At 43.5% G+C, this 26,478-nt stretch overlaps 1 protein-coding gene across 2 annotated transcripts in view; it reads right to left on the bottom strand.

The window, feature by feature from the left end:
* RFX7 (regulatory factor X7) overlaps positions 1-26,478 on the bottom strand; it is a 76,630-nt gene that overhangs the window by 21,869 nt on the left and 28,283 nt on the right. For both annotated transcript variants that reach the window (XM_039723266.1, XM_039723267.1), the window contains exon 2: positions 5,775-5,808. The gene's annotated coding sequence lies outside the window, so the exon portion shown is untranslated. The remainder of the gene's footprint in view (positions 1-5,774; positions 5,809-26,478) is intronic.

Below are 26,478 nucleotides of genomic sequence, written 5' to 3'. Positions count from 1 at the left end.
ACAGGTAACAGACACTGCATGTGTTGCTTTTATAAGCTGCAGCAAACCACAACATTTGGTTGGGGTTTTTTTCCTCTGACAAACTCCTGAAATTTGCTGACACCAATTTCTGTGTGGCTCTACAGCAGCTTACATAGCAGTGGTGCTCAGACCACCAAGTATCCAGAGAGGTATTTCTTAATAATAGGTGTATTTTGTCAAATTCTCTGTTCTGCCTTTCCTGTATGAATCACAACATTTAAATTGGTGGGTTTTTCTTTAGCAAGCTCATTACTGCAAAGTCAACATTCTCCAAAGAATGAATTTACAGAAAATTAATTATTTTTGAGAAGACAGAAATTTAACAAGAAAAAGTGTACTTCGGTATTAGACATCCTCTTATCCAAGAACTTAACTATTTTTGTTTTAAATGGCAAAAGCCCAAGCAGCACACCAAAGGGCACTGTCTGGGTGGGATTACCTTGCATGGTAAACACTAATCCATGAGACAAAAGAATCCCAGGCAAAACAAATCCCCCCCTCCTCTCCCCATGAGTCTGACACTGAAGTGAAAGACAAGTTCTCCCTTTCAAATCTATGTCCTAAGTGTAACACAGGAGGAAAGGTTTTAGAAGAAATATTAAACCTTTCATCAAAATACACTGCAGTAGTCTCAGTGCCCACTGCAGCTGAAGCCATTTCTGTGTCACATTAGGAGGATGGGGCTGTGTGGAAGGGCCCTGTCTGAGCCACTCTGCTACACAGGTCCCACCTGCAAACCCCCCTAATTAAAAAAAAAACAAAACAAAAAAACTCAACAAAGGAAAAAACGTGACTGGGACTGTGTTAGTAAAACCTTTTCCAAAGGATGTGAGTGAGCTGGTCACTCTCTATGAGTAAAACTGCATCCCTGCATCTGAGGATTACAGCTTCCTCTCATCCTTGGCAGAGGAGCTGGACAGTGATGTTATCTCACTTCTGCACTCAAACCCCACTCCTCTCCATGCCTGGCCTAGGCAGCACTTTCTGCTCAACTCCTTCAGCTTTCAGCAACAGTAGCAGGGAAGCCCTGGAAGGCAGGATCTCCTCAGCATGGGAGAGTTAAAAGAAGTCACAGGCAGTTCACAGAGGTAATCCTACCTGGCTGATAATTAGATAAACCTAAGCTTATTAGATGAGACTGAATCTATTTAGAGAAAATCATCTTAAAATTGAAGCAGTGACAGCAAGGAGATGGAGTGTGACAGTCAGTGCAAGTAGATTTGGGAAAGACTGAATTTTGTTTAGTTAAAATTTTTTAAACAGTGTTTTGTTTAGGCTGTTTTCTCTACACATTTCTGAAACCCTCAAAATTTGGTTACAGTCTTGGTAAGTACAGTCTCTTCAATCTCAGCTGACATCCACCAGTTCTCAATGCCAAAGGTCTGGTGAATCCAGTAATAACTGCAGTTGCTGTTACTGCAGTTGTTCAAAGCATCAATAATTCACAAATTTTTAATGCAATCAGAATCACAGAGTTTGGGAAATTGGAGGAGCACTTCAAGTGCTCTACTAACTGACCAAGAAGAAAAAGGTTCACTCATTCTGTGTTATTCTTTGTGCCAGGTTGGATGCACATGGAAATAAATAAAAAGGAACAAGAACACAAAATACAAATTCCCACCCCAATCCCCAAATAGGTCAACAGTGTGGAAAAAATAGGTCTTTCGAGTGGAAGAGAAAAGGAATGATGCCATTTGAGTGGCATCAAAAGGAAGAATGTGATGCTGGCACCATCTTGGACAAACTCTCCTTTGTGCAGCCTGTTAAAGCTTATGCTACTGCTGTTCTAAAAACCAGAGCCTGTGCAGTATCTGGGGAATCCTTCCTGCTACTTAAAAGGACCTCAGTAAAAATCCTGCCTGAAGTCTCCCGACCTTGATTGACTGGTTCAATTACATCAGATAAGATGGTGTAATTCTCCAAAGGCTATTTATAAATCATATTTCTTGAAGTTGCATTAGAAAAATGCACAAGCATGCTAAACTGCTTGCAGGACTGAGGTGTAAAGCCAGCACAAAGCATTGCCTCTGGTACTATTGCTCTTCACACATTACCTTTATCTCCTGCAACTGCAACCACATAAAACAAAGGAGGATTCAAAGAAGATGGGGAGCAGGCAGTGCTCATACTAATTTTTACACCTTGGCTTCAATTTAGTCAAAAATCTATCAAGCACTCAAAATACCTCCATGATCTTATATTCTGAGACAGAAAAACTAAGGACAAAGAATTAAAAACCTCGAGTCACAGCTAAGCAAAGACTTCAGTAACACATACAGGAACAGACATCTCTGCTATTTCTGTTTTGACAGTTTCCAAATAGAGATAGGTAACTACAGAAATGCACCAAATAAGTAGCAAACAAATTAAACCACACAGATCTGCTCCAAATGAATCTGTTCTTTTGCTGCCTAAGATAGACAGGGAACAAGATTTTCACTGAAACAGATGCAACTTTTTTATCATTTTAACAGGCATTTTGATTGAGCAAAATAAACACCTGTGGAATAAACCAGGATGACCAAAATTATGTGGGGTAGGGTTTTTTAAAATGCAAATAGCAGGTTTTGATATCTGTTTCCATTGTGGGAGACACTAACTTGCCACTGCAAGTTTCTGCAGCATAAAGAGACAAAGATCTATTCAGCACAGAATGAAGTTAAGGACTTAATCTGCACTATAGGAAACAGAGTTTATTCATGTTTCTGCTTGAAGCAGAGAACCTAAAGATTTGAACAGGAACCCCCAAAATCAAAGAATATCTTCCAAGGTTCCTGACCTTGGTGGATTGGTTCTCTCCTTCTGGTTTTCTCTGACTGCTGATCTACTGGCAGGTCACAAACATTAGTCAAGCTTCATTTCAAAGTTGTAAAAAGGGATTACCAGAGGAAAACTCCAAACAAAAAAAAACCCCGTGTGCTTCTTCTGGATTGTTTACCTAGTCAGGCCAAACTTTAAATAAGACAGAAGATGAATATAGTAAGGAACAATCAGAAGAGCTGCTACTTCTGTAATGTACACACTGCAAATGTCATTCAAATTTGAACTATTTCAAATTTCCATAATGAAAGCAGAATTACAGGTTATTTTTGTCCTCAAATTTGGATAAGGGGAGCTGAAGGCCAGGGGCACTCTGCAAGCTTTATGCAAGATAACTGTTTTAGAGAGCATAGACTGCTCTTAATATTTCTTTCCACATTTTGAGTATTTATAGAAGACTACACTCTAATCAAAGTGAAAAAGGCTGTGCCAATGGCAATGTAACCTGCACCTACTGGCAGAAAGGCCCTAAAATTTGTCATACTTCAGCAGAACAAACATCTATTATTTAACAACCAAAACTAAAAATAGCAAAGTAGTCAAGCAATCATCTCCCCATTCTATGAATAGAGAAACAAAAAGCAAAGGTGAATTACTCTAGGTCAGATGGTTTGTTGGAAATATCACCAAGACAGAAAATAACTAATACTAAAAACACCTTTTTAATTCTAGAAAGCAGCTAATAAATACATTTGATATGCTTTATCGGAGCAGAAACAGGAACATGTTTCACATGCTAAACATGCCAAACAAGCCCTAAAAGCACATGGCAGCTTTGTTCTGACAGTGCCCAAGCACAGCTGCCAAGGCTTCATGGAGCTTCTGCCTGTCTCCTGTAGGGCCCAAGAGACAAGTGGCACCTTCTCTGCCTCAGGACAGACAGACACTGCCTCAGCACACCCCACAGCACCAGCAGCTCTGGTTTCCATCAATCCAGCACTCTCTCACCAGCACTGACCTCTTTTCAGAGGACTAAGGAAAGAAACCTTGGCCTTCTCGCTGAGTGATTATATGGAACAAACCGTTTTAAAAATGGGGTTCAAAAGTTCACTGAGTATGTGGCTACAAATATAACAAGCGAAATCATAAGAGAATCTACTGCTAGACATGTTTACTACAGTTAAAAAGATGTTATAATGAATTTTTAATGACTGTTTACACCACAATTCTTGCTAATTATCTTTTTTGGATTGCACAGTACACAATGATTTCCTTATGATCTCCCAGAAAGTGACAGTATGTGGGAATGTGAGTGGTGCAGTGTAAAAGTTGAAGGCAGGTAACTCTGGACTCTTGCAGGAGCACTTGCAGTCTCAGTGCCCTCACACTGGCTGCTTTCCACAGCCCTGTGCTGTGAGGGACCTCCACACCAGACTGCTGCCACCACCTCTGCTTCTTCCTAGAGCTCTCCCTGCTGAACTTGGCAGTCTGTGAACATTTGTGTGAGCTCTGCACACAGGGGCTGTGACTGGTGCTACCAAAGGAGGGATTCAGAGCTGCACAGCCACAGCCTTTCAGTTCAACATGCTTGTAGATTCTTCTGGCAGCTCACAGCTTTCCAAAGCACTTAAAACCACAGAAACTGCTTTGCTAGAATTCAGCTAAATTTTGATTTCCTCAAGCTATTCTGATCTTGGATTTTTCTTTTTAAAACCCGAATAGCATTAGATCTACCTTTGCTAACCTAGAGTGGCTTTTCCACTGTTGACACAACTCCTCTGAACTCATCAGCACGACAGACAAGGAGGCATCTGGAACAGAAAATTAGACCATCAGGACACTGCTGCTCCATTCCAAGTCAAGCCATGGAGACTGCTTTGTGTCCAAGATTTCTCTGCCAATCCAATGCATGAGACCTGCCCAATACCCTCAATACAAACTGACAATCCCTACCTCAGTACACAAGGTCCATAAATCTGCAGAACTTAACGCAAAAATAGTCCTAGTGTAATTCCATTTTCTTAAAACAGAATGCCAAAAGTAGATGACTGGTGAGCCTCCTACTTGTTTACTCCCTCTCCAATGCTACTTAGAAACACCTACCCCAACTGCCATTTTTTTCTACAGAAATACCTGGTGTTAAAAGAGTTTTACAAATGCAGTTTTGCAATCTCTCTGTTACTGCTGAAGACTCACATACAAAATTAAGATCTTAAGGCACCTGCCTGGTGTTCACATAAGTCACTAAGGCATAAAAGGGACAAAAATTACATTCTGCATCCCTATTCCCACTGGGTGCATTCAAGAACTTTTAAATAGAGGTTAAATGGGGTGCAAAGTTTGTTTGAAACACAATAAAGCTTTAAATATTATACAACAATAATAGAAACATTTTAAAACAAGACCATTCAGTACCACCTGAATTAGCCTTTGACAATGTGACTTTGAACAGTATTCTTTGTTAGCTCAGCCATACTATTTGATAGTATCCAGATGGCTGTCTATGACACATTTTTGTCTTATCCACTGGTACTTCTGGATGAAGTGCCCAAGGTAGACAGTCAGGATAAGCAATCCCTTCCAGTCCTAAGATTTATGATCTCGAGATTCTGATTTAAAAAAACTTGCAACCTGCTCACTACTAAAAACAAATAAAACCTCTTTCTGAACTACTGCTTCCCAAAAATAATCTCTTATCACTGCCTAGATCCTGTTATTTTAATACACAAATGAAGATTTTGCAATTCAAGGGCCTTTCCTGCTTCAAAAAATGATCTCTCTACCCTAAGCAGCACAGCAGAGCTAACAGGACCTGCAGTGTTGCACATTTCTGGGAAGGTACCTGAGATGGTAACTCATTTTGATCACATTTAGTGGCAGTACCTTCAAGGGCTGCTAAGGAAAGGCTTCATAATAGCTGTCAGTCTCCAGAGCCATCTATTTTGGTCTTGCAGCTCATTAAATATTGAAAAGCATTCTGGAGTTGTACTTACCAAAATGCAGTCCACTTTAGATTGTACAGTTTTGCTAGATGTGAGGGAAGAAAGAGAGAAGAGAAATACTGAATTAGTCTAAAATCAATGACAAAAATATTACATATTAGAATTTCTATCACTGCATTACAGACTTTATATCTTACTCTGAAATATCATGCTAGTCTATGGAATAATAGTCAGCTATATTTCTGTAGAAAGTCACCCAAACTTAACTGCTTGCTAGAATTCTTGCTGCTTGAATAAGAACTTTTACATAAGAACTGCATTTTTTAATGAAATACCATTGCAACTGTTATCCCAAGCTGCAGGGCAGCCAGGATGGATGCCACTACTTTTATTGTAGCTCTTACACAATTTCCAATGCATTTGACTTGTTTATCTGTAAACACAATTAACATCCCCTTCTCCCCATGCTTCAGTAAATCCCACCACTTCAAGGCATGTATTTCTAGCTTTCCAAAGAGCTGCTACAAGGCACAGAGCTGTTACTCCACTGGCAACTCTGGAGTTTTCCAAGTTAGTCTCTCTACCTCCCAGCTGGCTTATTAAGACTACACTGGGTGGGGATACAATTGAAATATGCCAGGAATGACCTCAGTGCATGTGCCAGGGCAGGCAAACAGTATGGAACTTATTATACTTCCTATAAACACACCCATGAGCAGCTCCTGTGTTTCTTAAGGGTGCTGTGCTTCACATGCTTCCTCTGACAGCATCAGTTGAAGGTAGTTTATCACTGCTCTGAAGAGGAGCAGGAGGTTTCCAATACAGAAAATCCTAGCCTGAACATGTACTGAACAAGCATCAAACAATTATTTTTTTAAGTTCAGAGAGCAATTATTTTCCTAGTAAGATAAAACAATTCAATCTCCTTAAATAACAAAACATTTCATGGAAGCTATTTTGCTTTTGTACAGATGCTAAAAAAGCTAGACTAAGTCAGGCAGCTGATGAATCTCCTAAAACTCTAAGTAAGAAACAAGCAAAACAAATGGCTCTAGTGTCTGGTGGTGATAGGAACCAGCATCCACCGTTCCATCAGATGCCCAGAGGCAGGAGTCTGGTTGCCCTGCTTGTTACAGCACTTCCACTTTGAAACAAGACAGTCTAAAAATCTGTTTTGTAGAGGCTGCTAACACTGATGCCCCTTCCCATACAAGAATTGCTCAGGTTAGTGACAGAACACAATAAAAACTTTCAACAGGTAAGAACATTTGACAAGTTCACTGAAACAGAGCCCTCAGCAGACATCCACTTCAGCTGACTCTGTGTAAGAGAAGCCATCAGGTGGGTAGAGAGGAACACAAGGAGAAGTAAAGCAGAGCTGCTGGGGATTTTGAAGAACAGGGAGTGCTAAGGATGGTAATATGGAAGCTCTGCCTTGCCTTGGGAAAGATGCTCACATATACTGCAGCAGCTGAAGAAGGGAACCTAAATGTCATCTCACTCATCAAAAATCACCATCTTACCAGCAAAGCCAAGGACACCAAGCATGGGAACCTGCTGCTGCTACATGCTGCCAGTGCATCTGGCCCAAAGCTGAGCAAATTGATGGGGGCACAGCTGCCCCAGCAGCACTTCTCCACCCTGGACCCCACCACTGCCTCCAACCTCGAGCAAGGTCTCAGTCCCTGAGCTGCTACAGATCAACAGCCTCTCCTACAAAGCACAGGCAACAGGAATCAGGCACATGCACCCATTCCTGTACCCAAAGCTCTTGTGTGGCTCCACATGACAGCTTATGCAGAAAGGCTGCATAAAGGGCAAGGGGATGCAGGGTACAGACACAGCAAACTCAGCCCAAACACAGCCTCTACAGTCTTGGAGACAACACCATGCACTGGGCTTTTCAGGAGAGCACACTCCAGCCAGCACAGCTTCCCTTCTGCCAACCTGAGCATCAGCATGCCCATCTGCATTAACATCTTCTTCTTGCAAAGAGAAAGAGGCAAGTTGCCAGGAGGCAGCTGGGCAGGAGATTCCCTAGAGCTGTCCTTTTATCTCCAAGTATCAGTCTGAGTCAGGAAACATAAACTCTCAAATTTAGTTGAAGCTCTTCCAGTTGTGACCTCTGCTCCTACAGCACCGATCAACAGCACTGAGAAGCTGCAGCAGAGGAGCAATAACAGGGCCAGGAATTCAGCTTTGCTATGTTTCCTTTTTGTAAACTGGTGGCACAAAAAGGACAGTTGAGTTCATGTCCTCCAATTTGCAAGCAGATGTTGTGACATTTTAAAAGGCAAAGGTCCCACTGCTTCAGCAGGGGTAGAGTGTGATCTCTATTTAAAAAACAATTTTTCCATCTCCTGCTCCACACTCTTGAGTATACTGGGAGGACATCTTTAAAATTTGTTAGTGGTAAACTGAGGTTTCTTTTTTCCTAACCAGAGCACAGGTAAAAGTTGCTTCATTTTATGTAGCTTGTGCCTAAACAACAAAAATGCTCATTTTCCTTCAAGTAGAGGCAATCAAAGTCAAGCAATGGCAACCCTGAGGAATGAGCCCTTTGACTGGGACAGTACTGGCAGTGACCTGAGCACTGCACAGAAACACTCCATTTGGTGACACTGCAGGATACATCCCCAGCACATCAGGAGATAAAAGGACAAGTGACAAAGGTGACAAAAGGACAGACATCCCAGTTACACCTGCCACCTTTGTTTATTTTGCCCCCCTTCTTCTCTAGCAGGACATACATGCTTTGAAAGCTGAAGTTTCATTTACAAGTAAGTCAGTCTGCTTCTGTCCCTGTCAAATGCATCCCTTACCTAATTACTACTGCAATTACTGTGCCTGCAACCACAATCCCAACAACCAGGCTGAAGCAGGCCCTACACAGTACTATTTCTAACATCTGGAGGCCATTACCCACATATTTTTGCTACCCATGAGCAGCTGCAGGAAAGCAGCAGGAATTATGTTCTTTCTAATGAAAATAACCATTTGAATCTATTTGAAACCTAAGCCCCATTGGAAACTCAGAAACTGCACCTAAAGCCCAGAGCCAGCACTGCCCCTCCTGGAGGCTCACTGTGATTCACCCCCACCTGGAAGCACAGCTGGTGTCACTCTCTCCTTCACAGCTCTTCAGGATGACAGTCTCCCTCAAGTAAAACTAGTTCACTTACTTGATCCAAAAATTAATTCAGGCTACTTCATGCAGTTTTATGCAGGACAAGATTTGTGATTCTGGGGGTAGCTGTCTCTTGTGAGCAACAACAAATGTGGCTGCTTTTACAGCTGCCTTGGATTTGCCAACTTGTGCCCAATGACCCAACATAAGAACCACAGAGCATAAAATTTTGTATCAAAACCTTGTGTGTGCTCCTCTCCAATAAAAAAATGCAGATACTATCACAACCAACAAGGAAATGTTTATTCATTTATTATTATTCAGTTGCCATCCTACTGACTGTTTCAAAGTCAAGACACATGGAATGACTCAAGAGGGACCCTGCTGTACTGTCTACAGCTCCTCAAAAATGTCAACTCTGCCCTGAACACACCAATGCAGATCAATCTGGCCATTTCTGGTCACCTACCCACCAGCCACTCAAAAACATGCACCCAGCTTCTAATAATTAATAAAACAGCAGAGAAAAGGAGGTTTCTTAGGCTGTGCTTGGAGAAGCAGCACAGGGCAGCTCCCTGAAAAGCTGCTGTGTCTCATGGAGAACCCCAGACCCTACAACTTCCCAGAGTGTGTTGGCTGTTTTGGGTCTGCAGCAAAAAGTCTTACAGGAAGGGCCAAGACCTCTGAAGGATTCTTGAGGATAAGTTTCAAAGGCTGTAGTGATTGAAGCTTCTAAAGGCTGAAGACAAACTCCTGCAATTATCTTTGGGAGAATGAGATCAGGAGAAATCAGATGAAAGTATTTCTACAAACTGCTCTTCTACCTTCTGCCAAAGTATGCATTTCTGTTTTCCCTGACCTATTTTATGTATTTCTGCTCAGAACAGCCCTGACTTGGCATGGGCAGAATGAGGAGTGTGTTCTCTTCCCAGGTGAGCAGCTGAACTTACTTTGCACTGAGGGAGAGAAAGGGGAAAAAAGCAGAAGAATAAGGCAAGGAGATGCAGTTCTTTTTTCTAAGTGGCATAAAACCAGATGCTGCCAACCTTCCTCTAATTAAGCAATACTTTACTTTCAGGAAGAGGCAGCTGAATTGTACTGAGCAGTATTGGACTATTGTATTACTAGAAGTGGCAGAATTCAGTTGCTCTGAGCACGAGTACCTCCTTAATGCTGCAAATAAGAGAAGCCATATAACCACAAAGGGTAAGAGAAGCCTTCTGTCTGTGAGAGCAGAAAAAGGGAGGTGGTTGGGAGAAATAAAAGCAAGCCCTTGAATTTATCAGCTACTGCCTGGTTAACCCTGAGCCTTCCCAAAGGCTGCACAGCCCTGAAAACAACCTTTAGCAGCTTTGCAGCTGAGAGCACCCAGCCCCCATGAAAGGCAGCAGCAGGACCAACACTGGGGGCACAGGAACAGCCACCCTGCAGCACAGCTCCTCTCCTGGGACACACATCCCGAGCACAGCACTGATCCCTGGCAGAGGGCCCAGCAGCACCTCAGGACATCGCTGTCCTGCTCCCTCAGGGGAGAACCCCCAGCCCCAAAGGCACACAGGACACGGCTCTCACCATCCAGGCATGGCAGTGCACTCACCCCCCAAGGGGAGGAGGATGTAACAACAACTGAGCCGGTTCATCCAAACTCAGCAGGCAAGTGGAGCCACAGTTTGTTGTGCAGAATTTAATAATGGTTTGAGTAGGTGGTCACATGTGGGAAGCCCAGAGTGATTTGTTCATCAAAAGTTTGGTGCATTCTGTGAAATTGCCACAGATACTCTGTATCCCATTCAGCTCAAGACTGCAAATATTTGCACGAACTGAAACATCCTTCCGAAAACAGCCTCTGTATAGCTGTGCTTCATGGGCTTGGCACTTCTTGGACAACCTAGAGAAAACATTAATTTCTGCCAAACCATAATGCAATTGATGAAAAGAAACCACTTTCCATCACTGCTCATAACTGAGCCTTACATCAGGAAGGCAGGGCTTAACTCCTGACCAGACAGCAAGGGCTCCCCTCTGCAGGGTCCCAGTTTCCAGTACTAGAGTATTAAGTTACATTATTACCCAACATGCAGGACTTACAGCAAAAAGTTGCAACTAAAATGGAAAACCCCAGCGTGCAGTTACTTACCATGGGCACAGTTACCTAGTTATTCACCTCAGACTGCAAACCACCCTCTCTCTCTGAGAGAGAAAATGTTTACAAAGTTATAAAATAAATGTCCTTTGGAAAAACCAAAAACGCACCAGGGATGTTCAGGCCACAGGAAAGTTCTGAGTGGCTCAAGTGCAGTGCACACAACCCTGAGAGTGCATGGTGACACTGCTGCCCTGGCATTTCACTCACACCTGAAAACAAGCCTTCCACAAGAGAAGAATACCCAAGACAACGTCTGCCGAAGAAGGAGTGTCTTGTCCACACGTCCTTTCAAAAATGACTGCGATCTGAAAAGCCTCCATTTCCCAGTGCATCTGCTGCTCCTCAAACTGCTCGGAATGGCGAGGGGCACTCTGGAGGGGCTGCTCCTGTCGGCAGCAGGAGCACACCAGCAGCCCTGCCAGGCATGTGTCCCCAGGCACAGCAGGCATTTGGGTGGTGACAGCACCCAGGAACTCCTCCTCCTCTGCAGTGTCCTGCTGCCCCTTTCCCTCTTGCAAAAACCCACTTCAGCTCCCAAGGAAAACAAGTCAGAGTCCACTACAAAATACCAACAGCGACAGTTTTGGCAAAGTCATCTTTCTGAAAACCTTGTTAAAATAGGGAGGGTCATTATTAAACTGACCACATACCCTTTTGGAAAGATTCAGTCTGAATTCCACTACTCTGACAACATCAGGTGACATTAAAAAAAAAAAATCTCTATTTACTCTGTGTGCTGTGAGGAACCACTCAATAAAAGGATTACCAACCCCATTACAGTAAGTGGTACTATCAGAAAGGTACTATTATCACATCCTTACCACGACAAGCACTGTGTCCCAGCAGTGCCTGCAGCAATCAGCCCTTAATTCTTAATCTTACTGAATTAATGCTTCTCTTTCTTAGACTAACAGCTCTAAATATATCTTTATATAACCTTCCACTCAGAAGCACAAAGAAATGTTAAACTGGAGCCAAGGATCATCTAAGGAGAAAATTATGAAACAGCCGCCTATGTGTGCTGCTACTCAATTAACATCTTAACATATGCCATGTTACATTGTCTGGCTTGGCTCACTGTGATAAAGAAGTAAAATGGCTGTAAAAGCATTTCAATTAAATATTTAGAAAGCAGAGCTGCACAAGGTTGAAACTTGTTTGAATTGGCAAAATGACGACTATCCATACTGCTCAGCTAATGCCGTACGAGCTCCAGCCCAGGGCACCGTGAAAGCAAAGCACACCCCAGGCAGGGCCCTGCACCCCAGGGCCACGAACCCCCTCCCATCCTCACCTCGCACCCCCGGGCGTGCAGCAGCCAAAAATCAGGAGGCTTCTGATGCCACCTAGGGGCTCTGTCCCTGCCTGCACTGCTCCCTGCCCCGCGAGAAGCCAGGGTCCCGCCCCAGACACCAGGCACTTGAGCCTCGCACAAACACAGCAAACAGGCAAAACATTTAAGGCAAGACAAATTAGGTCTTTCAGGATTCAAATGCAGATATATTTTTATTCCATATAAAAGCCACAGGGACCACAATTGCATCCTAAAAGCACATGAAGTATCGCTATTTCCCTGAAGTATAAAAATAGAGGAAATGCAGAAAAGTGTCCAACTCCCAGGCCTCAAAAAGTAAACAAAGCGAGAATTCACCAACTGGTAAATATTGTCTCTTTCGGTCTGAAAGCAGATCCCTTCTCAATCCCAGGCAAACCACCCTTCTCAGCAAAACCAGGAGGCAAACGCTCAGCAAGCCAATAAAAAGTGCAACAAGAAGGGTGAGCTGCAACTCCTTCACCCTTGTAACCTAATCCACTCCTTCCACTCACCAGAGAGAATCAGCTAAACCAGTTTTCCATCAGACATAAGAAAGAGCAATGCTATATCACAGTGCTGAAAAGCATAGTGGTTCAGCATGCCTTGAAGTTAATGCAGGTTAAAGTGTGTCAAACATGTGACTTCAACACTTGTTACTAAAATAAATGCACTTAAAATAGTTCATAGAGAATAAAAATTTAATCCCTTCACCATTTCTGACACTATGATCATTTTATGAGTATAGATAATGCCCACTATACAAACAGCTGAACAAAGAAAGAAGATGAGACTGCTAATGAAATGCCCAAGTCTCAAATGTAGCCCATTGTAATGAACTGCCAAGAAATAATTAGCCAGCAGACATCAGAATACCTATGTCTGAAACATAGGTCTATAAACATCTCTTTCTGCTCTCTGAAGAAATCTAGTTGTCTTCAATTCTAAAGGCTTGTTCCACTATTCTTAAAATAACTGGGAAGAAGTTGCAACAACCACACACTGCCAGGTGCTCTATTCCAACAAGACAGTCATTTAAGTTACTGGGGTTGGGGGTTTTTTTACATTTATTTAAATTCAGTATATTGCCATAAGTTACTGTAATGAACTCTGAGAAGAGACAAAGAAAATGCTTTTACACAGCTCTCACCCTGGTTCTTTCAGCACTGCTCTGAATTAAAATCAGTGCATATTGTTACATTCAGGCAGGAGATTCTTTTCCAAGGATGCAGTGCCCTCTGTACAGGATGTGAGAAGATAATATGACTTCAGAGGAGACACATCCTGTATTTATTACTAACAATCTACAATCTCAAAAAACCATAATGAAGAAAGATTATTTCAGAAGAAATTTCATTTCAGGGATGTCCCACTGAAAGCAGAAAGAAGGAAACAGTCACCAGACATGCAGGTTTGTGGCTACAGAGCAAATCATCCATTGCAACAACTCGCGTATTCCACAATGAAAACTGCTGGGTTTTGAAACTAATTACGAAAAAATAAATCAACCTTTGGTTGCTTCACAATCCAATCTATAGGTAGCCAAGAGATCTGCCGTGCTATTTTCAGCTGAGGTCATCAGAAGCCCCATCACAACATTATTACTTAAGGGTCTGAACTGGAGGCACTGTAAAGCCAGCTGTGAGACACTGGGATTTTACTCCAGCCTTTGTTCCACATGGCTCCGAGAAAGGATGCCTAGTGAAACCAAGGGGGTGACACTCCTCAGCACAACTTAAAAACCAAACAGGAAATTCAGTGCATCTATAATACACGTGCACAAAATTGTTTCTCTTCCATGCCTGCAGAGCCAGCTAGCTGAGGAGGAGGAGGAAGGCAGCACTTTGCTGTGCATCACAGCCTGCCACAAGTCACAGACCTGGTCCTCCACTGCCTTTCCCTTGGGAAATGGTGGCTACAGACACCTGATGGCAAAGCAAAACAATATTCACGTGAGGAAGCAGGAAGAGTTCTACACTCTGCTTACAGGTAACACACACCCAGCAATGTACAAACCTGCACAGCGCCGTGTTTACTGCACATAGCTCAGAGCTCAGCTGAATCCAAGGGAACAGCTCCCAGTGTCAGCAGCTCTGCAGCAAGGCTTTCCCAGCACACGTGTTTCCCAATGCTGGCACAGGTGCCTGGATGGCAGATTTAAGCCTGCTCATAAAAACTGGGTTTCTTCTTCTTTATTTCACATTATTTCCTTCAACATTTTCAGGACCCACAGCTATCCTAGTTACATTCTCTTAACAGAGAGATTTGCTGCTACTGGTTGTACCTTTTTATTTTCCTATTCATTTGACACCCAGGGGCTGTCACCTGGTTTGCAGTACCACAACCCAGCCCCATTCAAGCTCTTCTGTGGCTTTATCCTAAGGGAGCAGATGAGACCCCCCCTGCCCTGCAGAGCCCTGCAAGCAGCCAGCAGCCAGACAGTGCACACAGCCATCCCCTCCCCAAAACCTGCAGGGCCAACAGCTGCAGGTGTCCCTCTGCCAGCCTGGAAATGAGCCCCAGCCTTCCCAAGAAGCTGCCATCTCGATGCTCCCTGAGCCTGGCACACCCTGGAAGCAGAGGAGCAATCCAGGGGCTGCCCTAGGCCTTCCACAGACTCTGCACTGAGGAGACTCAGCTTGACCTGCAGGGTTTCCCTGGCACACTCTTCGTCCCTCCTCCACGCCACAGATATCCTCCTCCCCCCTCCACATTGAACAGCTCCCCCATAGGTATCAGCCTGTCCTTCTGCAAACAAATTCAGCTTTTATCTAGCCCTCTCCTGCCAAGGCTGCTTGCAACATCCTATTACCCCTGCTTCTGCCCTGATTTCTGCACACGTGCATTCCTCCTTCTCCTTGCTCCCTCTTCTCTCACGGCTGCCCACCACACAGCTCCTCTGCACCCTTTTTTCCACTTGAGGAACCTGTACCCGATTGCTGACTCCCATGGAATGCAATTCTTGCAACCTCTTAGGTTTCCCTGTGCTGAGTAATGCCCTGAGTATCTACATGCACTCTCCAAGCATCTGCCTACTAAAAGGGTCACTCACTTCTTTCCTGCTAGATGGGCATGGCTTCACTACCATAGGAAAGGCAACTTCCCTCCAGCTTGTGCCATGTTGCTCACTGGCACATCCCAGAACCCTCTCCTGTCCTTGACTTTACCATCAGGTGAAAATTTAAAGCTGGACACATGCAGGATGAACACGGCACTGGTGCCTGATGGTGACCATACAACCTCCCATTTCAGAGGGCTCCCCCTTGCTCAGCTTCCACAGGTTCCTTCAGGCATCCATCCTCCAGCCTTGCACCCACACCAAGGCACTTCTCACTCACCTCTGCTCAGCAGCTTCAACCCACTCTAACACAGAAGCTCTCTGGTCTCTGCAAATAAAGAGCTGCAAGTAGCCAGAAGACTCTTGTCTATCTCAAAGGTCAGTTCACTAAATGCTAAAGCAGTGTAACTCATCAGCTTTCCATACTCTGCTTCTGGGGGTGAGAAAAAACTAATCTATGTGGCACTTTTAAAAATGGTTTTAAACCCTGAAGTAGGATCTTTAGTGGGAAGCGTTACAAACATGTGCTACTCCAATTCTTAAGGATTTTATGAAAAGGAGTTTAAACACAACTGCACTCACTCCTAGGTGGAAGATTAACTCTGTCAACAGGTACCTTCCATGGCCCTGCAGGGCAGGACTGGCTGCTCCCACCTGGGTCACGTTTGCCCCCCTCAGGCCAGCCCAGCTCCACAGCAGCAGCACAGAGCTCCAGGGCAGCACTGCAGAACCTGCAGTGTGGGGCAGGCCAACACCATGCACCCCACCCCACACTGCCTCCTTCCCTGCCACCTGACCAGCATTTAATACCCCACAACTTCAGGGTTCAGCTCTCTGTCCTCAGAACAGGGAGCAATGTGTGCAGCCAGTTTGTTGCCTCACCATCCTACTTCTACAAGCAATGAAGGGGACAGGACCCCAAAACCTAACAACTTAGCCATTTTCTTCTCAAGCAACACACCTGCTCTGCAGGCACAGCATCATCCATAGGCATTTTGATAGCTATTTCAGAAGTTTTCATATTGTCATGGTGTTCTTTTGAAAATGCAGCAGAGGGCATGTGACCTGTCCTAGTACAAAGTATTGAAGCCACAGCCACACAAGCCACTGAGTTTAGCACCCTATTCAGACAATGTACAGAACACCTGCATGGATTCATTATTCATAGCATGTATATCCTAAACATCCCAGGGAGCTGCACAGTTACACCACAACTTATTTAGTAAAAGAGTCCAAACCAGAAAAGGCTGTACTTGATTAAATCTAGATCAGATTTCAGAAAAGCTGCACTAAACTTCTGACTTTCCAAAAATCGTAACAGCACAGAATTATATTTCAGATGTATGCAGATAGTTCTACAGAAGTACTCACCAGGGTAACAGCGCTGTTGACATTTACCTGTAGGCTACCACACGTTTTCAGCATCTAACAATCCACTGAATTATGCTTCTGCAAAAGTCTCATGCTAATGGTACTCACAATTACTTGTCTGAGGGGTCCTTCCAGAAGCAGACATTGTTTAAGAACACTACAGAATTGACTGGTCTGGATTTTCCTGGTCCTGAATCACATCATGCGTAAACATTGCAGCGGGAGAGCAGATGTCTGCATTACGAGAATGAAAATGCCCTTTCCTGATTAGTAACACAGTTTGATTTCAATTTTCACAGTGAACTATATGCTGCTTTGCCACTCCTTTGCTCAGGAGCTGAACTAATCAAGCCAAAACTGCAGCTCACCTTTCTGAGTTAGACAAATTCCAGGAGAATACAACACACTCAAGCTATCTCCAGATCCTACACTGGGCCTCAAAGCCTACCCTCACCACAAAGCTACTGCTATTTAAAGCACTCAGCTGTAACTAAGAACTTCACTAAAGTGGCAAGAATCACTGTGAAGTAACAAACAACAATTATTAGTCCTGCACTGCAAACACTTACCCATTGCAAATATTTTCACCCTGAACAGCTGGAGCTGCTCACCGAGAGCATCCCAGGGCACACATGGGTGACTAAATGTTCACAGAGGGGCTTCCACACACAGAACCATGGTACACAGGAGCTAAATGGTGGTTTTCAATTAAATTACAAGTTTCACCAACTTGATTGTACAAACCATAGCAATTTATGAGTCCACAGTCCTGCCCCCTCCAAGAGAAGGAAGCTGCTAGCAAGAAAGATGCAGTCCATGCAGACACGCTCCATGAAAGCCAAGTGGGGACTGCCTAAACTCACTGGTACTAAACAAAACAAAGTATTTTGTTTCATGTCTATTCTTAGCCTTAGAGCTCAAGGCTATGATCATTTTTTTAGCTGCTATTAACCAAAAAATTGAGTATTCAGAGTGTATTCAGGCTTGGATCTACAGGGTAATCAGACACCTGGCTTCTACTCAGAAGTTACCAATAAGAGAGAGGTGTCTGGATATCTTCATGGATCACAGAATTAATTATACAGGTTACCAAATCTTAAGGGTCAGCATTTTAGCTTTTTTTTTGCATGATAAAATGATGCTCAAGATTAATTTTTAACTGAAGATTCACTATAAACTGCATTTAGACAAACCTTTGTCCAGCGTAATTAAACACACACAAACCACCAGTATTTCCAAATATTTTAATTGATTCAGCAAGCTATCTCCCAAAAACTAACAGATTATGCTCAAAATATCCTTTTCCAGGGATATTTCTTGCATTTTAAAACTATATCTACGATTCCCATTTCACTCACTTGTTGAAGGGAAAAGGCAAATACTTTTCCCTCAGCTGCCATTTAATTTCACAACTTTTTAGGAGTCAGTGATTGAACTATACCACTGGAATCAAGCATAATGAAGGTAATGCTGTAGAGCAGGCTCCTGGAGCCAAAAGCAGGCTTAGCTCTTCAGCAAAATGTGGTTCCAGGTGTGCAGCTTCCAATTACTGCCACTGAGTAACTTGACTGTCTTTTAAATATCAACTAATTAATTTCATTTATATGGCCACTAATAGCAACTGTAGGCCCTCATGATTTACCAAGCCAAAAAGCTTAATACAGAAAGAAAATCAAACCATAAAATTGACCAATCTTTTATACACCCTTAATGAAAGGAATTTTGTCACACTTTGTCAGACCTTGGATAAAAAGTTTCTGTGGCATAGTCTGACTCCTGCAAAAATAGTTCAAAATTATTTTTAGCCTTTTCTTCAGACAGTCCCATCACAGCAGAAGGAACTGCAGCTTTCATCAAGGGCTGGCTGGCCTCACCCACAGGCACCAGGTTCCACAGAAGCAGCACAAGGAGAGCAGAGCAATCAGGAGCTGGCACAAAGCATCTGCACCCAGCTGGAGGGTGATGCCAAGCACCAGGGAGCACAGCTCTCCTGGGCACGGCACCCTGGGAGCTCTTCCCAAGAAACCACTGCCACACACCCTCAGCACACACAGCAAACTGGTCCAGCCCTGACGCAGACACCTCGAGTCTCCATTTCTGACTGCCTCCACATTCACACAGGATCCAGAATCCCCTTGCAGAATTCTCCTCCTGATTTAACAAGGACCCAAGCCTCTCAAGTACTTTCCCCCACTGAACTAGCAATAAAACTAACGTGGTTCTGAAAGAAGGAGCTGTCATATTTTTTCAGAGCAGATTAAAAAACAAGACTAAAATTCCATCTACAAAAAAATATTAAATAAATGTTAAAGCTTTACAATTTAGAGGCCTTCAATGAGTTACCACTTGTGGTACTAAGTAACTTTCCAGTCTGTATTTTAATGTAGCTGTGGTTCTGAAGAGGAAGGGAGAAGGCACACGGGAATATTTCCACTGAAGTCACAAAGACTACTCCAGGCATTTTCAAGTGATTTCTAAACATGAGCAAGAAGGAGGTAAGGCAAACACAGGAGAACAAACTGCCCATCTTATTATCCAGCACACTTTTTTTAGACACTAATTTTTGTTTGTCTAAAGGACGCTCATGTTGATACTTACAAGGCAACCTCATTCATACTGAGAAAAAGTTCCAACAGTTTGCACTGCTGACCACTTTAAAAACAGCATAACCCACTTCTTGATATACAAAGCCACAAACTGTAATTTCTACAGCCCAGTGCAATCTTCTTCACCCACAGGTGTCCCAACAACCTCATAATGGCACTTGGGAATTTCTGACTGAGAAATAGAGATTGCCTGCATGCAATCTGTATCTGTGAGGCCATCCATCATGGACCTTGACATTTAACCACAAACTTTCTCTCAGGGGGAGATACAAATATGCCTCATTTAATAAACAAGTTCTCCCCAGGAACAAGATTTTCTTCACAAACTTGAAGCACCTGAGAATGGGCAAGGGCCAGCACTCCCAGCCAGCTCCAGGGAAAAGCTGAGTGGGACTCCTGACAGTGGAGGAACACGGGGACACCCCCAGACAGCCAGGGACACATTCCTGCCCTGGAGCAGGCAGGTGCTGCCCTTGCAGGGTGGCTGTGGGCTACAGCTGGTCACAGAGACCATGGGACAATGCCACTCACCAGGTGCCACCAGCCAGAGCCACCCCATCCCCACTGCTGCAGCAACCCCGGCCTCCCCACCCTTTGAGGCACGGTGTCACCACAGCAACCACAAGCAATTAAAAAGAAGCCACAAGGAAAATATTTGGGAAGTTTTGAATTTTTTTTTTTCCACTGTCTTAATGACTAAACATTCAACAACACAAAACACTGGGCAGCTTACTGAGAGCCTGTTGATGGCACAGCAGCCGATAACAAGCATCCTACTTGGTGAGAGATAATCCTTTTTCCATTAAATCAAGAAAGCATTAAAATTGAGATACTGGCTAACTCCATTTAGAACAAAACAAAACAAACCCTTGAAATTCACAAAGACCTAATGAAACACCTCAAAACATCCCACCACTTCCAGAATTTTTAGATTTAGGGGATTCTTCTCACTGCCTTGAAAACACCAATTTTTGCTGGCCTTTTGACAGGCTCTTTCTGGGCGACAGTGCACTCACTGCTTTTTCACCTATTCAATTTACCTTTTGAATCACCTGCTGATAGCTTTGTAACACAGTCCAGCATTCTACCTGGGCTGCTGCAGAGGGAGGCAAGGAAGCTACCTCCCTGCCCTCGTCACCACAGTTTAAAAATAAAGAGCTCCTTATTTATATATGAGGTTTTGTAATATTAGATATTAGAAAGGCTTGAACCAAAAATACAAATTTGGATCCTGATCTGAATTTTGCAGCTCTGGCCCTTCTCCAAATACTTCTGTTTGGCAAGTAGCTGAGTAGAGTAACAAGAGAAGGCAACATACATAACTTATGGGATCTGTATAAAAACATTAAGCTCAACCCCTACTCTCAAAACTATACACACACAGAGAAAAAGACTAACAAAACCACCCCAAGCTCCAATTAATTAGAAGATTAATCAGTGCTTCAGTATAAGTCTGATCACCCCAACCTGAGCAGTACTGTCATCTCACCCAGTTAAACTACTTTTTCTGATTAATTTGTACAGTATCCAGAAACTTTCAGGGGGAGTTTCCAAGTGTTCTTTTCAGGTAGAGATCTGGATTCCTACTTGCCAGTGGCATACAGACCCATGTAAATAATGCAGAACTTTCCTAAATGGCAAGCAACCCAGCTACAGAGGCCTGGGATGACAGCCCTGCAACTCTGTGCTTATTAAGGACTCATTAGAACTGCACTGAACCACAGTGTCACACCGTCTGACTTGCTTCAGTGAAGAAACTCCTGCAGTGGAAAGTAAAATGTTTATGAAACAAGGAATTACGTATGTTTGATGCTGTGAAGTCAACAACTGCATGCACCCCAAAGCATTCCAAATGAACAACAGTAAAACCTATCCAAATCTTTTATTACTTGAATAATGCTTTCCCCCCCCATATAGTTTTTTAGATTCTATTGTTTCAAGAAACACAGACAAACAAAACCCAGAAACAAGAGTGAAAAATCCACTCTTCCTAAAAGCAGGTTTATAAAGACCTTTTTTCTGCAAAGCTATTCCCTCCAACTCAGAGCCAGGATATTCAATAAAACCTCAGCTCCGTTCTCCAAAGGTTACATAAAGGTCACCATTCATTTTACTCAGGTTTATTTTCTAACCTTGTAAAAAGGCCTGCAGACCAAATTGGCCTGCACACCTGCTGACCTAGAAACTGCACCACCGTGGTGGCCGTGCCCCATAATGCTTTCTGCTGCTCCTGCCACGCCACTGCTGCCACGCCGCTGGCACCGGGCTTGGCCAGCAGCACGGGGATGCACTGCAGCACCAACTGCACGACGTTTGGGAAGCTGCTGCTCCTGCCACGCCACTGGCTGGCAGCCGCTGGCACCGGGCTTGGCCAGCAGCACGGGGATGCACTGCAGCACCAACTGCACGAGCTTCTCAGCCTGCTTCTCACCCTGCCTTGGATTCCTTGGAGGAATCCTTCTGGGGGGCTTCCCCACAAAAGGAGTGTCCTGCACACAGGAATGTGCAGTGACGGATAAAGGGGTACCTGGCTCTTGTTCAGAGGAGTGGAAGGCTTGTGAACAACCCAGGCAGGCCATCTCCAGGAGAACCAAGCTGAGAAAGGGACAAATGATGTAGGATTTATTTTGCCCAATTCATTAGTTCCGCACCACAGATGGTTACACCCTGGTTTAAAATTTGTGTGCAGTCAGAGAATTCGGCACATGAAGTGATGGGATGGATTGTTCTATGGATACATCTTCCCTCACCTCAGAAATGCCTTTTTTCCCTCCACAATAACTACGTGGGAACTTGTACAGAACCAGGTGGAGTGAAATGAAACAAATTCCACTTTCTGTTCCTATCCATTTGGGGAAGCAGAGTGTGAAGGAGAATGACAAGCTGCTAAATGCTTTGCCCAAGGAGGGGTGACCTTCCCTGAAATCACCATGAACCACTCTAAATTACAGTCCACAGGTCAATTTTTTCCTATGTATTTGACTGCTTATACATCACATCAGGAAACACATTCAGGACAGGCAAACCTTACCAAGACTTGGAATCACTGGAACCAAGAAGCCAGGGAAAACTGAGTCAGTGACAAGAAATCTCTGCAGTTTTACACTCTCATCATCTCTCAGCTAAGGGGCTCAAGGTTCTTTTTCAAAGCAGGTAAACACACTTCTGATGCTGCATAGATTAAGTGAAGTAAGTGCAGCCTGTACACCTGTCAATGACAATTTGATTTTCCTCACAGAAATCAGTAATCTGTCATTAAAGAATTATAACCTGTGTTTCCCACCTCCATGAATTAATCAGGAGGAAGGGGAGAATGATGGCAAATACATTTTGGGCTGGGGGCACAGAATAACCACAAGTACTCTGTAATCAGAGGAAATCTGGAGTTCTCCCAGTTTTAACAGGCTACTTAACAAAATAATGAAGGTTGTGTTAGAGGTTTTTTCTCTTACTTCAGGTCTCCCTCTTCCAAGCTACAAGAGAGAGAGAAAATGCAGATGGATTGATTGACACATTAGTCCAACCTGACCCAAGAAACACTTGTTTTAAAAAATTACATACAGAAACTTCAAATGCAAAAGAAAACTACCAAAAAGGTATATCCATCTGCATTTGCTAAAAGCCTGAAACACATACCCCTTAAGCTTCCCTCCTCATTGCCAGGCATTTAATTTAAAATATCAAGTCAATCAATATTAATTTTTATTTAAAATATCAAGTCAATAATTTTTTCTGCTGACCTAATTATACAAATAAGTAGCAATTCCTATTATGAAAAATCTCAATGGCATTTCCCAAGTTGCAGAACATTTGCTCTGCCAACAGCTAAGTGATGATCCACGCTTGCTGACAATGCCTAATGAGGAGTGATGGATGCAACTGCAGGAGGGAGCAGGAATGTTTTAAGTCATAAAAAAGAATGGAGCCTTCCAAAGATTAGAACCCATCGGTGTTACAATCAGCTAATCTGGTTTTCTAGCACAATAACAAGAGCCCAAACATAAGGGCACAATTCACCTCCTATTCCTCCTTCAACATGAGACAAACTGGGCATCAGGACACAGTGTCAGCACTGCCCATATTTGCTCATGTGGTTTTCCAATACAACTTGTAGCTAGAAGAGTGATTGGAGGACAAAAATTATGGGTCTGAAACCCACAGCCTGAAATGGTTGCAAATGCAGTGCTTTGTGTCTGCCTGGTCCTCAGCTTGGTTTACACATGAGACACTGGGGCGGAGAAGGAGAGAAATTAATCTCTCAAGCAGAACTGCTATATTCAAATCCTAACAGATGCCTTTAGGACAAAAAGAGCTGAGATGCAGGCAAGGTGAAAGAAGCTGGGGCCAACCCATGCACAGATGTAATCACCAGATTACTATTTACAATGGTAAACAAGTGCTCATTGCAGAACCATCACTAGTAATTTGCAACAGTGAACAAGAAAACAAACCTGTCTGCTCCTTCAATGTTCACAGCTACTGGATTTTGGATTAATACAGTGAGCAGAGGGATTAAATTGCCTAAAACTGTTGGTCTTTTTCTTTTATGCCAGCAATGACAGACCCTCAGCTGACACCATCCTTCCTTGGCCATCTCTGCATCTCAATCCTCGTGCCACGCTGCTTTTATATCCGTACTTCACTGGCTGTCTTCAGCTGCAAGACATTCCTTGGCAAGTCAATGTGATACTGAGGAGACTCTGTCTTCACCACCATATGTTTGGGTACAGAAACATCATATACAAATAACACACATTTGGTAATACAGCACCCTCACCCAAAGAAATGAGTGAAACCCCATTAGTCTATATGCTCAGACAGCTGACTAGGGAGGTTTTCCCGCCTGGGGCTCCAACGTCTGGACAAAAATCTATTAATAAATATGAAAGCTTTAACGAATCGAAAGAGAAATAAAACCAGGCAGATTAAGGCCCAGTGTCCAGCGAAGACCAGGGCAATTTACAAACCCGCCCATGCTGACACTAATCAGGCAGGCTGGGCTCCCAAAGACGTGTTCTCTCTGTCTAGACTTCTAATCCGTCAATGGGAAAAGACATCCAGTATTATTTCTGCCCGCTTCACCCACACCGTAAGAACACATCCAAGCGCCTCAGCAGCTCACACACGCAGCACCAAACAAAACCAGACATTTGCTGCATGGGTTCCAGTGGGGCAGCAGGACACAAATGCAGACGGACAGTGATGAGCTTCAATTACTGTAACCAAACAGCAGTTAAATACCTGCATATGATGTTATAATGCAAATAAATACTTCCTGATTTGTCTTTAAGCACTCTTTTATCATCCCCTCCTCAGCTCAAACTAGTGGTCACCTTATATGCCAAAAAACACCCCAACAAAAAAAAACCCCAAACATCAACAGACTGGACACCTAAAAAGCGTATTTTTAAGTCTTCAGTACCTATACTGACCATTCCTGCAAATGTAACCAGCAGGGCTTAAACTATTGTTTCAATTTAAGGGACTCCACATGTACACAATTACTTAATATGTTTTTGTCAAACTACATTTTAATTTAATAAACAGAATAAAATAAGTACGAGTTGAGATAATTAATAGCTCATTGTCCCACTCGTGGCCTGCATCAGTCTCTATATTTATATTTGTCTGTGAAGGGGCAGGACAAGCACAGACTTGTTTGTGATCCTCAAGTCCCGTATTTATGTAGCTGCTATATTTTGCTATACTATTTTCACTGACAATACAATCCGAACACTGAAACCTTTTAAAAAAACAACCAAACAAAACCAAACCTGTAACAAACACAACCAAAAGCATCCATCGACTATGTACAAACACGTGCAGGAAAAAAGGACGTGGAGGGAGAACAACAGAGAAGAGTACTGAGCTGGATGTGCTAAACCTGCTGGGAAGCAAAGGGGGAACTGAATGCACCAACCTGCCAGCACATGCAAACTGCACGGCAAGGGAAGAGGGGAGGAAGAGGAGGGAGGGAGAAAAGAGGAAGAAGCTCTGCTCTGCACATTACACCTCATTCTGTTACAGCAGGCACTGCCATTTTCAACCCGGCCTTCCACAACCTCTCCTGCTGTTTATCCATCACCAGCACTGAGCAGAGAGCAGAGCCCAGTGTGCCCCAGTTCAGAAGGAGACTTTCACTTTTTATTGGGGCACAGTGTGCACTGCACAACACCCCCGGCAGTGCTCCTCATCCCTGCTGCACCCAAACACCCACCACATGTCCAGGAAGATGGGAATCCACATTAAACTCCAACCTCAAAGGAAGACTGCTTGATCACAACAGAGAAACATAAGATTCTCTAAAGAAAATAAAAGGTTTTCTCATTTAAAAATAACCTTATCTTCAAATGCTGCATTTCAACCTGCAGGGAATGGATGCTGCCTGAGAGCAGCAGGGAAGTTGCAGCCCGGTGCAGAAGCAGGAAGCCAGGAGAGCCCTGTGGAGGTGAGGAACGCCTGCAGTGCCAGAGACAGGGCTGGGAACCCTCTGCCGGCCACAGGCACCTGGCACCAGGCAAGCCCCTGACCCCGGGCAAAACGCTTCATTCCTTTGTACCAAACACGGGCTTGGGCTATTCACCAAGTTCACCTGAATCAAACTAGCAGTTTTCATTTCGGAAGGTAACCTATGCGCTCTTTTCCCTTGAAAAGAAAAGCCACAATAAAAGCAGAGGTTTTACTTAGTAGCCATTTTGTCTTCAACTTGGACATGATACCTCCTAATCCGAATGCAATGTAAACATGCTCTCCGAGGCTCATTGCCACACAGCACGTTCATGCAAAGAGAAGGAAACGTGAAAAGGCCATCACTAAATACCATAATAAATTAGGAGGTGTGAAGATTTTATGATCCAAAAAGACAAAAAATTCTGCAGATCATATTCCTTCTCTAGGTCACATTGCAGAGAAGACCAAAACAAAAGGTAGCAAGTGTGGATGAAGGAGAATGAACTATAATTTACTGTTTAAATAAATAAAAACAAAACAACCACCATCCCAATAACATAAGCAATTTCAGTATGCCATACAATAAAAAAAATCTGAAGGCAAAATTATATTTAGATTCTCTTTATTTTCTAGCGACATCCATTCAAACCACACATTCTAACTGTAATATGACGTAATATGCAAG

This window comes from Passer montanus, unplaced genomic scaffold (assembly GCF_014805655.1).
Source record: "Passer montanus isolate IOZ18808 unplaced genomic scaffold, ASM1480565v1 scaffold5, whole genome shotgun sequence".
Lineage (NCBI taxonomy): Eukaryota > Metazoa > Chordata > Aves > Passeriformes > Passeridae > Passer > Passer montanus.
Note: the sequence above shows the minus strand (reverse complement) of the source record. Positions and strands in the feature narration are given on the sequence as shown.